The sequence below is a fragment of the Schistocerca americana genome, chromosome 10 (genome assembly GCF_021461395.2).
Source record: "Schistocerca americana isolate TAMUIC-IGC-003095 chromosome 10, iqSchAmer2.1, whole genome shotgun sequence".
NCBI lineage: Eukaryota > Metazoa > Arthropoda > Insecta > Orthoptera > Acrididae > Schistocerca > Schistocerca americana.
The window spans coordinates 87,135,250-87,147,487 of record NC_060128.1 but is presented as its reverse complement, the minus strand read 5'-3'; positions in this window follow the sequence as shown (position 1 = coordinate 87,147,487).

Below are 12,238 nucleotides of genomic sequence, written 5' to 3'. Positions count from 1 at the left end.
AATTTAAGAACTTACAATTTCTATAAACTGCATGCGATTTAATGACGATCCCTTCCACAGTCATCTTCACTCAAAACGAACACGATAAAATCCTTACTGTGAACGTGGCGGAACAGCAATAAGAAACATGTATCAGATTTACTTTTCACGCTTACTGCATTTGTGAATTGATACGACAGGCTTCGAACATCATTTAATTTTTATGAAAAAAATTCCTAATTCTCCGAACTTGTTAAACAGCGCCATATAATTCAGATTTCACAAGAAAATTCCAGTGTCGTTCGCCTACTTGCTACTACACGTTCATTTCGGCGACAACACAACAGGAAGAAGGAACTACAAGAACAACAACAGAACTGTAACGTAAAATTTCTTACGTATCCTCTGCCATTCGCTTTCGTCAGTCTCGCTCCCTGACTCACCTGCAAAAAAGAAAGAAACAGAGGGTTAGTAGTGAGAAACTGTATTATGAGTTTTAATTCTGTTACCAGTAGTATATGTGACTTATATTACAGATTACAAGTTATGTTTCTCAGCTGAGATATGAAATACGTATTTAGCATGACAACTTCTCAGAAAGGTTTAAATATGCACTATTAACCATATCAATGAGGAAGGTGGTCATGAAGGTTATTAATAATAATCGAACGGTTCCACTCGCGGTTCTAGGCGCTCAGTCCGGAACCGCGGGACTGCTACGGTCGCAGGTTCATCCTCGGGCATGGATGTGTGTCCTTAGGTTAGTTAGGTTTAAGTAGTTCTAAGTTCTAGGGGATTGATGACCACAGATGTTTAGTCCCATAGTGCTCAGAGCCGTTTGAACCATTTGAACGGTTCCAAATAATCACAATAAGCCTTACTAAATGCAAAAACAAGATGCGACTGTTCGAACGAAAATTAAAACTGAACGCAAGTAGCTTCCTTTATTACAGAATCAAATAAGCTATTTTATTCCTGATGGCTGTAGAACTTCAGTACTATTTAAAAACAAAGCACCACAAAAAGTCAGAATTTTATCGAATGAACGATCTACTTATTCACATCTGTTTCGATCGGAAGTTCACTTTCAGACGAAGGCATGCATGCGTACCATGTTCAACTTAATACGCGAATGGAATAGGACACAAAACATGGACAGGCCTAATGGTACGAAGTATCCTCTGCCATGCACTGTATAGTGACTTGAGGACCGTATATGTAGGTGTAGTACTTTGCTAATGGAATCTCTTAGAAATTGCGAACAAAACGCAGTTTCTGGTCCGCCTTCCGTACAACATTTTCTACAACTTCGTTACGGTTAAAGCTGGCCCTTAGAGTAATGCCTTAGATAGATAGCTCAAGCAGGAATTTAAAAAATGTGCTTGTTCCCTCCTGTAACAGAAATTTAACCGACGTCTCGTAGCACTTTTGTTGTGAATGACAGTTTTCTTTTATTGTTCAAGGTGGTTTGTCAATTTTTTTGCGCCATTCGGATACATTCGTCAGTTCTCTTAAATACACGAATCTGAATTGCTCGCTAGGTGAGCAGTGAGGAGTTTCACATCATTTAGCAACGAAAAGCGAAGCGAGAAAATAAGAAAACATGAAATAATTCGACGCGATTGTGTGCCTTATCTTCGTGAGAGAAGTGCAGGTGTGTCCCTTAACCAGGACTATATAGTTAAACAAAAGCGCAGATTACTGCAGGGCAGATAAATTACCGGTAACGTATTGCCTTTCTGACTTTCTTTTCGGGATTTAAGATCCATGATTGACTAATGATCCAACAAATATCAGGCGAAGATCCAGAGACGAGATTCCGACATGGAAGCTAACAAGGGAATACGTCAGAGAGTGTACACAAATGCCTCTACGTTTTTGTGATTATTTGTAACTTAAGAACTCCACTGAAGACATCTTTAACACATAAACAGAATTACCTGTATGACAGAAGCGAAGCAGGCACTGAAATACATGGTAACCTATTAAGGAACAAGAATGAAGGCTATAAAATTTAAATGTCTAGGTAAAATGAGAAAAGAAAATGCTTTGGAGAATGAACTTAACTTGGCAACGGCAAGGAAAATGGAAGTGGTTTTTCAGTTAACAAAAAACCTGTAGGCCTGTAACAAGAAATCTACTTCGATAAATGCAGACCTCTTTGGTACTACATCACTATCATTAGACAAGAACGCTTTTATCCTTCAGAATGGCTTTTGTTAAATAGAGCCAAACATTTAGGTGAAACGGAAAAGAGGGAAAGGACAATACAGGAAAATTTTGAGACTAAAATATGACAATGGGAAATGGGAATTAAGATGTGCTAAAGAAGTTCATGAAAGAGCGCAACGAATATTAGATACCATGAGGAAGATAACAGTAGTTTTCTATTGAAAGCTATAAAAGCTACATGAAAAATGAACATGAAATAGAATTTATAACTTTTTATTTTTTTTTCAGAAACCCAAAAACATCAATAACGTGGATCAGACAAATTAAATCAGAAGTGAGACAAATGGAAATGACGGGTGGAGAAATAGGAGAGAAATAAAATTTCACAGCAAAAGGAAGAAGTTTCAAGGACTTCCAGAAGAAAAGAAAGAAAATGACAAGTGCAATATGGACGGTGGAAAGATGAGAAAAACATGTGGAAAAAAATCAAAAATACTGGAAAGCAGGGAAAGAGAAAATGGAGACGTATGTTACTTCACGTCGTGCTTAGTACAGTTGGAAAAAAATAAAAGGTAAAATGTGTCTGGAAGCTAAACACTATATCGCAACAAGAAAAAGGGCGTTTGAATTCATGAAACTGACCTACTTCTTAACCGATCATAAATGAGCTGTAATTTCCGCAGAGCAGCGGCGGTGAAGGCAACAGAACGAGAACTTGCTGATGCGGCAGAGGAAAAAGTACCCACAGCCGCGCACTTGGGGTACTATCCCAAGCCGCGGTGCTGACTCACACCACGTGTTGGACTTCTTCGTGTCCAGCTCGGCTGCCATTGGCGGCAGGTGTCGGCCTATCCAGGTGAGGAGGCGCAGGCCACGCCCCCTTCGCGGCGCCTGCCCACCTGGCGTGACGTCACCGCGCCGTCCGCCAATACGAGCAGGTCTCACCTGGCCGCCTCCAGCACTGCAGCCAGCTTGTAGCCAGCTACCCTCCTCCCAGCTACCAGGACTGAAAGCCCACCCTAAGTCTGAAGCGCCTTTGGGCTAAACACCATCAATAAAAGATCTCATTTATGTCTCAACCATTTCGCCCCAAGTTCTTTTCGTAACCACTGAGCGAGACGAGCCATGTGGTCTACTTTTAACCGTTCGCAGGAAATAGGGTTGTTTGCAGTCTAGTGACGTGAGCGGCAGAAGATTGAAACTAAATGTGAAATGAAGGTCTCAACAGATTATACAGGAGGAAAAAAATAAAAAATAAAAAATAAAAAACACTGCTGTCGAAGCATGTCGTCATTGACATGAGCAAACATAAAGCATTCGTTAGGCAATAACCTAGTGAGGTGCCAGTTAGATATTTTTCTCGTCAAATAATCAGTGCTGTGTGAGCAGATGGCATTGTCATAATGAAGAACGACGAGGAATTGTTTTTTATAATTTCTACGATGACATGTGAAGTGTTGGGTATCACTTAGAATTAACTGTTCTGTGATCTTCTACGGCTGCGATCGCGCCATGTCCAGTGAAAATCAAAGAAACAACAGATGGTTTTCCTGGAAGAGCTTCGTGGATGATTCCTTCTTCGTGTTCGCCTCATCTTCAAACATCCAGACAGTTGGTTGTCATAGAACACACTGCAGTTTCGTCACTTGTCACAACGTTGTGATCATACAACAACGTCGTATGATGCGCACCTCAACAGGGCGTCTATACAGATAACTTAACCAATAAGCTTATTACGTTGAATCTCTCAATTTTTTTCCTTTTTCGACATTCATCAATTAAAAGTGATATCAACAAAGCTGCTTTCCTTAAGAAATCATTTTTAAATGCCTCTTAATAGAACAATATTTGTAATGTTACTAAAGTATAAAGATATAGTTGCTCCGGTAATGCTATTTGGCACTAAGGTTTATTTCACTTCGCTTCACGAATACTTCCTGACAACATTTAGTGATTACAAAGATATCACAGAATATTACTTGCTGCACAGTATACATTCTACGACTTTCTTTTTCTAAAAAGAAATGTATTATGCGCCACAAAGGAATTATGCGATCCGAATTGGATGGACAGATCATCAGAATGAGTTGGATCTGAACGTTGTCCGGGCTGTATCCAAACAAGTGTTCGCCAGCCATCGGGGCTCATTTCGAAGCAGGACTCATCAATGAAGACAATTCTATTCCATTCAGTGTTATTCCAGGAGGAAGACGAATCTGGAGACGCCCCGTACAACTGTGGGACACGAACCTCACTGCCGCCCGCTATACTACCCGACAATCAGGAGTCTGGAGTAGCCATTTCTTTCCATATCAGGACCACTTTGCTCGTAACGAGAGCAGGACGAATATGTGAGCCGCAGCACCTCAGACGCGAAATGCAACACTTGGAAAGTGTTCCGAGGAGCAATAGGTACTCCACAAATTATATTATAAGTGTAACAGAGCCAAACACTCGGCGAAGTAAGGAATCAGAAAAAGAAATGTCGGGTACGGCCTTTCTGGCATACATTCCCAGAGTTACGGACAGAATCGGCCGTATATTGCGCACACATGGCGTAAAGACGATCTTCAAACCGATAAAGAAGATCAAAGAGTGTCTTAGATCTGCGAATGAGAAAGGGGACCCACTTCCAATGTCGGGAATATACCGTATACTGTGCACGTGCGGAAAAGTTTATGCCGGAATGACTGGACGATCGATCAACACCAGGATCAGAGAGCATAAGCGTCATTGCAGATTGGGGCAGGTGGAGAAATCGGCCGTGGCAGAGGACGCACTGAGTGAGACCGACCACGTAATAAAATTCGCCGACACGGAAGTTCTGGCTGTAGAGAAGCACTATCACACGCGCTTGTTCAGAGAAGCTGTAGAAATACAAAAAGAAGAAAGAGGAAAGCCTTAAGGTAAACGGATCCTGGCTTCCCGTACTGCAGCGAACGACCGTTGCATGTAGCAAGAGGAGAACCGCCCCGGAAATGACCGCGGAGAAGCCCTCGGACGTTGGCGCGCCAGGTACATATAGTCTGCGGCCGCGAGCTCGGCTCCAGTTCACCACCGGCGATGGAGGGTGAAGCTTTGACAATGCCAGCCACTCGTGCTGGCGAAACGTCAGAAAAATCATTAGATGAACGTCGGCCGAAGAACCCGAGACAGAAGCCAATAGGCAGTTTGCCAACAAGTGGCCACGAATGCCTTAACAAAATTTCATTGTCATATCTCCAAAACTGTTGATTTGGTGCATTTTTGAAATCGTGTGTGTTTTTCATCGACGTCCCCCCTTAAGACAGCATTAGTGCGCAGGAAATACCGAGCGTCTGGGGTTCCCTATACAGCTCATCGTAGATGTCAGACGGAATCTGGCACGTGGCAACCAGAGGGAAGTTGATGGAGGCAGGGCCGGCCGCGGTGGCCGAGCGGTTCTAGGCGCTACAGTCTGGAACCGCGCGACCGCTACGGTCGCAGGTTCGAATCCTGCCTCGGGCATGCATGTGTGTGATGTCCTTAGGTTAGTTAGGTTTAAGTAGGTCTAAGTTCTAGGGGACTGATGACCTTAGAAGTTGAGTCCCATAGTGCTCAGAGCCATTTGAACCATTTGATGGACGCAGGCGGAGGAGACGGTAAGCCGTGTGGCGGTCTTGCAGACACTGGACAAGACTGACGGCGGCAGCCTTTGTTCAGGGAAGGCGTCCCGGTCGTGATTGGCGGTACCGGCTCAAGTCATTGTCGGTCCGGAGGCGACCTGGACAGTCGCAGGCATGCGGGCCTGGGACCGCGGTAACGAGCTGACCCCAGGGCCATAATGGGGACACAGCCACAGGGCTTGGAACGCCGGTGCGCGCACCGACGCGGTTTTTGTGTCGTTCGGCGCGGGAGGAGGAGGAAACGGAACAAAGGAGGGGCCCAAGAAAGGACGCGTGGCGGCCGTGTTTGCAGATGCTAATGGGCCCACCCAGGTCCCAGGGGGTCCGGCCGGCCTGCGAGCTGGCGGCCGGATGGACGCGTCGGAAGGCCGCCGCGGCCACCCCCGCGATCACCGTGGCAGGGTACAGCACCGGACACGGAAACAGCCGCCTCTCTGAGGTACAGCCTCGGAAAATAGTGGAACTGCCCCAAGTCAACAATCTGGCAAATCAACTCAATCTGCCTCAGTTTGGATTTTATTAAGGTTGTAGACTTAGAGAAAGCTTTTGGCAATGTTGACTGGAATGCTCTCTTTCAAATTCTGAAGGTGGCAAGGATAAAATACAGGGAGCGAAATGCTATTTACAATCTGTACAGAAACCAGATGGCAGTTATAAGAGTCGAGGGACATGAAAGGGAAGCAGTGGTTGGGAAGCGAGTAAGACAGGGTCGTAGGCTCTCCCCGATGTTATTCGATCTGTATATTGAGCAAGCAGTAAAGGAAACAAAAGAAAAATTCGCAGTAGGTATTAAAATCCATGGAGAAGAAATAAAAACTTTGAAGTTCGCTGATGACATTGTAATTCTGTCTGAGACAGCAAAGGACCTGGTAGAGCAGTTGAACGGAATGGACAGTGTCTTGTAAGTAAGATATAAGAATAACACCAACAAAAGCAAAGCGAAGATAATGGAATGTAGTCGAATTAAGTCGGGTGATGCTGAGGGGATTAGATTAGGAAATGAGACACTTGAAGTAGTAAAGGGTTTTGCTATTTGGGGAGCAAGATAACTGATGATGGTCGAAGTAGAGAGGATATAAAATGTACATTGGCAATGACAAGGAAAGCGTTAATGAAGAAGAGAAATTTGTTAATGTCGAGTATAGATTTAAGTGTCAGGAAGTCGTTTCTGGAAGTATTTGTATATAGTGTAGCCATGTATGGAAGTGAAACGTGGACGATAAATAGTTTAGACAAGAAGACAATAGAAGCTTTCGAAATGTGATGCTACAGAAGAATGCTGAAGATTAGATGGATAGATCACATGACTAATGAGAAGGTATTGAATAGAATTGGGGAGAAGAGAAGTTTGTGGGACAACTTGACAAGAAGAAGAGATCGGTTAGCAGCGCATATTCTGAGGCATCAAGGGATCACCAATTTAGTACTGGAGGGCAGCGTGGAGGGTAAAAATCGTAGAGGGACAGCAAGAGATGAATACACTGAGCAGATTCAGAAGGCTGTAGGTTGCAGTAGGTACTGGGAGATGAAGTTTGCACAGGATATAGTAGCTAGGAGAGCTGCATCAAACCAGTCTCTGGACTGAAGACCACAACAACAACAAATTTGGCCCATACGGTGAGCTGGGACTAAATGGATCATTTCAAATTTCTGGTCCCCAAAGGGAAGTAAATATTTTATTACACGTAATACACAAAAGCGCCAAAGAATAGCCGGCCAGAGTGGCCGAGCAGTTCAAGGCGTTCAGTCCTGAACCGCGCGACCGCTACGGTCGCAGGTTCAAATCCTGCCTCGGGCATGGATGTGTGTGACGTCCTTAGGTTAGTTAGGTTTAATTAGTTCAAAGTTCCAGGGGGCTGATGACCTGAGAAGTTAAGGCCCGTAGTGCTGAGAGCCATTTGGACCATTTTGACGCGTTTTGGATTTCATGCATCATCAGATATCCAGGAGCGATTGCTGCACGTAGATATGGCGTTCCACATACAACTCGAAATGTCGTATCCACGTGCAGCAATCGCTCGTGGATATCTGATGATGGATACAATTGGAAACGTGTCATGTCGGCAATACAGTCGTTCCTTGCCTGATTGTTCTACTGTTACGATTGCGACCCAGTGAGCCAGACTGCAAAACTACTGATTACTATAATAACGATCGCCTGCCTACTGCATGGCTTTATGTCAGACTCATAGGCCCATTATTGAAATTAAAGCATTCTCGAAAATCTTGGAATCTCTGAGACTGATCTCGTGCCTGCATCAGTGTTGGTAACATGCACAAATAGTCGACATTTCCAGACTGGATGAACTGGAAGGCGAGAAACTTATTGGTTTGAAGGGAAAGCTACTATACGAATAGCAAAATAAAGGACAAAGCTATCCATAACATTAAAAATAATACCAAACCGTACAATTAATCAGGAATATACAAACTGGAACTCATGTCCAAAAACATACATAGGCCAAACAGGGAGAAACTTCAACATACGTTTTCGAGAACACATGGATGCTCTTCGTTTAAAAAACTTAAATAAATCCACATTTGACCAACATGTAGCAGAAGAATAACGTCAAGTAACGGACATATGCCATAACCTACAAGTTCTCCAACTAGCCAACAAAGGAAAAAGAATGAACCTCCTAGAAGAAATCGAAATTTATTCACATAAACATGCATCCCCTTCTGACATACTTAACGCCCAAACAGAGTTAGCAAACCGAGTATTTCTGAAAAACGTCCACACTCTACTTATCAAACCACTTACTAAGCACAATCAAGAAATAACATAATCTAATATAAACCCAACAAATGTAATAATATACAACATAAAAATCTTAATTCTATCTTTGTTATGTTGTAAATGTATGAATTACTGCTTTGTATAAATATATTATGTTACTTTATTATCTTCAATACTTCCTAAGTAACCAAAAAAATTGGATACATCGTACTTAGAATCCCTCTATCACCCAAGTCAATGTTTAGTAAACAGTAGCTTAGCTAGAACCTCAAAACTCTCGTAAAATATAACTCTGTCCATAGATAAACTGCTTGTATGTGAACAAAACTGTCAGCCGACAACATGGGGGATAACGCAGTGCACCTGTGTAAAATACGTGACAAAAAAGAAGAAAAGCCAAGAAAAAAAACAAGGAGAGGGGAAAGTAAGTAAAATTAACAACTGATAGTGCGCAACTTTAAACTCGCGAAATTGAAGTAAATAATTGGAATCGTTGCTTTTGCACACGCCAGCTACAGCATCCAAACTGCCGTCGATATTGTACCACTGTAGAAACTGAAGATACACGTAATTTGCCAGCTGAAGATGGGTGCAAACCCGAAATGCATATTGGCATAAATAAAACGCATTAAAAAAGTGGCTGGTCGCTGTATTTTTATAGTAAAGTATCGTAAGATTTATCTATATACGCAGTTAAGTTTGTACGGATTCCTCAATGGCCGAATCCGGCTATTTCTTAATTTTTTAATTTTTTGTTTATTTATTTGTTTCAAAACGCTTCGTAATCTGAAGCTTCCATTTGTATCACATTTATTTCTGACAAAGCCCTGCGTACAGGCTCCGATAATTATGGACGCCCGCATCTCGTGGTCGTGCGGTAGCGTTCTCGCTTCCCACGCCCGGGTTCCCGGGTTCGATTCCCGGCGGGGTCAGGGATTTTCTCTGCCTCGTGATGGCTGGGTGTTGTGTGATGTCCTTAGGTTAGGTTAGGTTTAAGTAGTTCTAAGTTCTAGGGGACTGATGACCTAAGATGTTAAGTCCCATAGCGCTCAGAGCCATTTGAACCATTTGAATTATGGACGAAATCGCTAACGATGAATAGGCGTGGCCTTCTTGTTAGCACCCAAAATCGGCGTGCCTTCGCCTATTCCGTGGACGCGCACTGGAGGAGAAAGGATTTCGAGGAAGGCAGGGCGTGTCAGCCTTGAAGCTGTTTACTGCGGCGGTGTTCGCAGAACGGGGACTTCCTGTCCGCGCTGCAGAGAGATAGACACGCAGACAAACAGCACAACCTGCAGCAGCAGGAAGCGAGGCCCGAGGCCGGGGTCGGGTTTCTCCGGCGTGTGTGTCGGCCCAGCAGTAGAAGGCTAGGCCGCTAGGGTGGGCCCCCACTGGGGACGGCGCTGCCCGAGCTCCTGTAACACGGGACCTGCCCGCTCTGTGGCGGTCGGCGCTGCACCACGTGACCAGCAACAGGTGTAGGCGGGCTGCCTGCAAGCAGGCGCGCGGCCGAAGAGACCAGCCACGTCCTCCTGTCTGTCGATACTTGCACAGTAGCGTTCCAATCGACCAGTATACGACGGTCGATCAATAAGCAATGCCCCACATTTTTCTTTAAAAAGCCATAAATACAGGGCTATTACAAATGATTGAAGCGATTTCATAAATTCACTGTAGCTCCATTCATTGACATATGGTCATGACACACTACAGATACGTAGAAAAACTCATAAAGTTTTGTTCGGCTGAAGCCGCACTTCAGGTATCTGCCGCCAGAGCGCTCGAGAGCGCAGTGAGACAAAATGGCGACAGGAGCCGAGAAAGCGTATGTCGTGCTTGAAATGCACTCACATCAGTCAGTCATAACAGTGGAACGACACTTCAGGACGAAGTTCAACAAAAATCCACCAACTGCTAACTCCATTCGGCGATGGTATGCGCAGTTTAAAGCTTCTGGATGCCTCTGTAAGGGGAAATCAACGGGTCGGCCTGCAGTGAGCGAAGAAACGGTTGAACGCGTGCGGGCAAGTTTCACGCGTAGCCCGCGGAAGTCGACGAATAAAGCAAGCAGGGAGCTAAACGTACCACAGACGACGGTTTGGAAAATCTTGCGGAAAAGGCTAAAGCAGAAGACTTACCGTTTACAATTGCTACAAGCCCTGACACCCGATGACAAAGTCAAACGCTTTGAATTTTCGGCGCGGTTGCAACAGCTCATGGAAGAGGATGCGTTCAGTGCGAAACTTGTTTTCAGTGATGAAGTGATGGGGTTATGTGAAAGATTCATTGTTTAAACCTCCTCTACCAAGAAACGTGCCAGAACTGCGAGCTCGCATCAACGATGCTTTCGAACTCATTGATGGGGACATGCTGCGCCGAGTGTGGGAGGAACTTGATTATCGGCTTGATGTCTGCCGAATCACTAAAGGGGCACATATCGAACATTTGTGAATGCCTAAAAATTTTTTTTGAGTTTTTGTATGTGTGTGCAAAGCATTGTGAAAATATCTCAAATAATAAAGTTATTTTAGAGCTGTGAAATCGCTTCAATCATTTGTAATAACCCTGTACACATAGACAAACGTCCTCGTTGGGGTGCTCCACATTTGATGTTTGTTCTGTGCGCCGCTGAAGTTTCGAACCCATCCAGCAGGTGGCAGAGCCGTAATACAGCGTCAAACTGGCGTCTACATACTAGAGAGCCTGTATACAGAGAGAGTGGCCATAGGTGAAGTTGCCCGTGATTGGTTGATTAGCTTTGGCGCCATTTTTCTGCCAAACGTCTCTCGCGCTTCCTATGTTCGCCGTAATTTTGAAATGAACTGAATTTGAGAGGACTTCTGGAAACGATTAAAAGGTATTTGAATTATTGAGAGACTTGTTATGCGTTGTGCATGCATGTTCGATCTTAGTTGTACATCGTTTTTAGTACGTAATTAGCGTTTGCGTGCATACTGGTAGCATCACAAGCTTTTCTGAAGCCAATATCTGACAGTCCTTGCTGGAAACGGAATGTTCCTGTAATTGTTCTGCCATACTCATTCGACTTTATAGCGTCAAACTTTATTTCGTTCCGAATCAGAACACCAGGCATTGTTTTGGTTTCAGTATTATTGCCTTCACGCAGCCAAGTTGTAAGCATGTTTTCCGAAGTTCTCGTGGTTGCTGAAACATTATTCGTAGTAAATAATTGTAGGTACTTTTGAAGACAGCTTTTAATAGACCTACTTACTATGGGGTAGAAGGGATACGGTAGTTTTCTTGTTATATTTGGTCGTTATTACAGTAGTCTACATTTAACATTACCTGACTTTTGTAATCTTTTTCGTTTGTTATCTACGAGAGCCCCCCCATGAACCATGGACCTTGCCGTTGGTGGGGAGGCTTGCGTGCCTCAGCGATACAGATACGGTACGTAGATACAACCACAACGGAGGGGTATCTGTTGAGAGGCCAGACAAACGTGTGGTTCCTGAAGAGGGGAAGCAGCCTTTTCAGTAGCTGCAGGGGCAACAGTCTGGATGATTGACTGACCTGGCCTTGCAACACTAACCAAAATGGCCTTGCTGTGCTGGTACTGCGAACGGCTGAAAGCAAGGGGAAACTACGGCCGTAATTTTCCCCGAGGGCATGCAGCTTTACTGTATGATTAAATGATGATGGCGTCCTCTTGGGTAAAATATTCCGGAGGTAAAATAGTCCC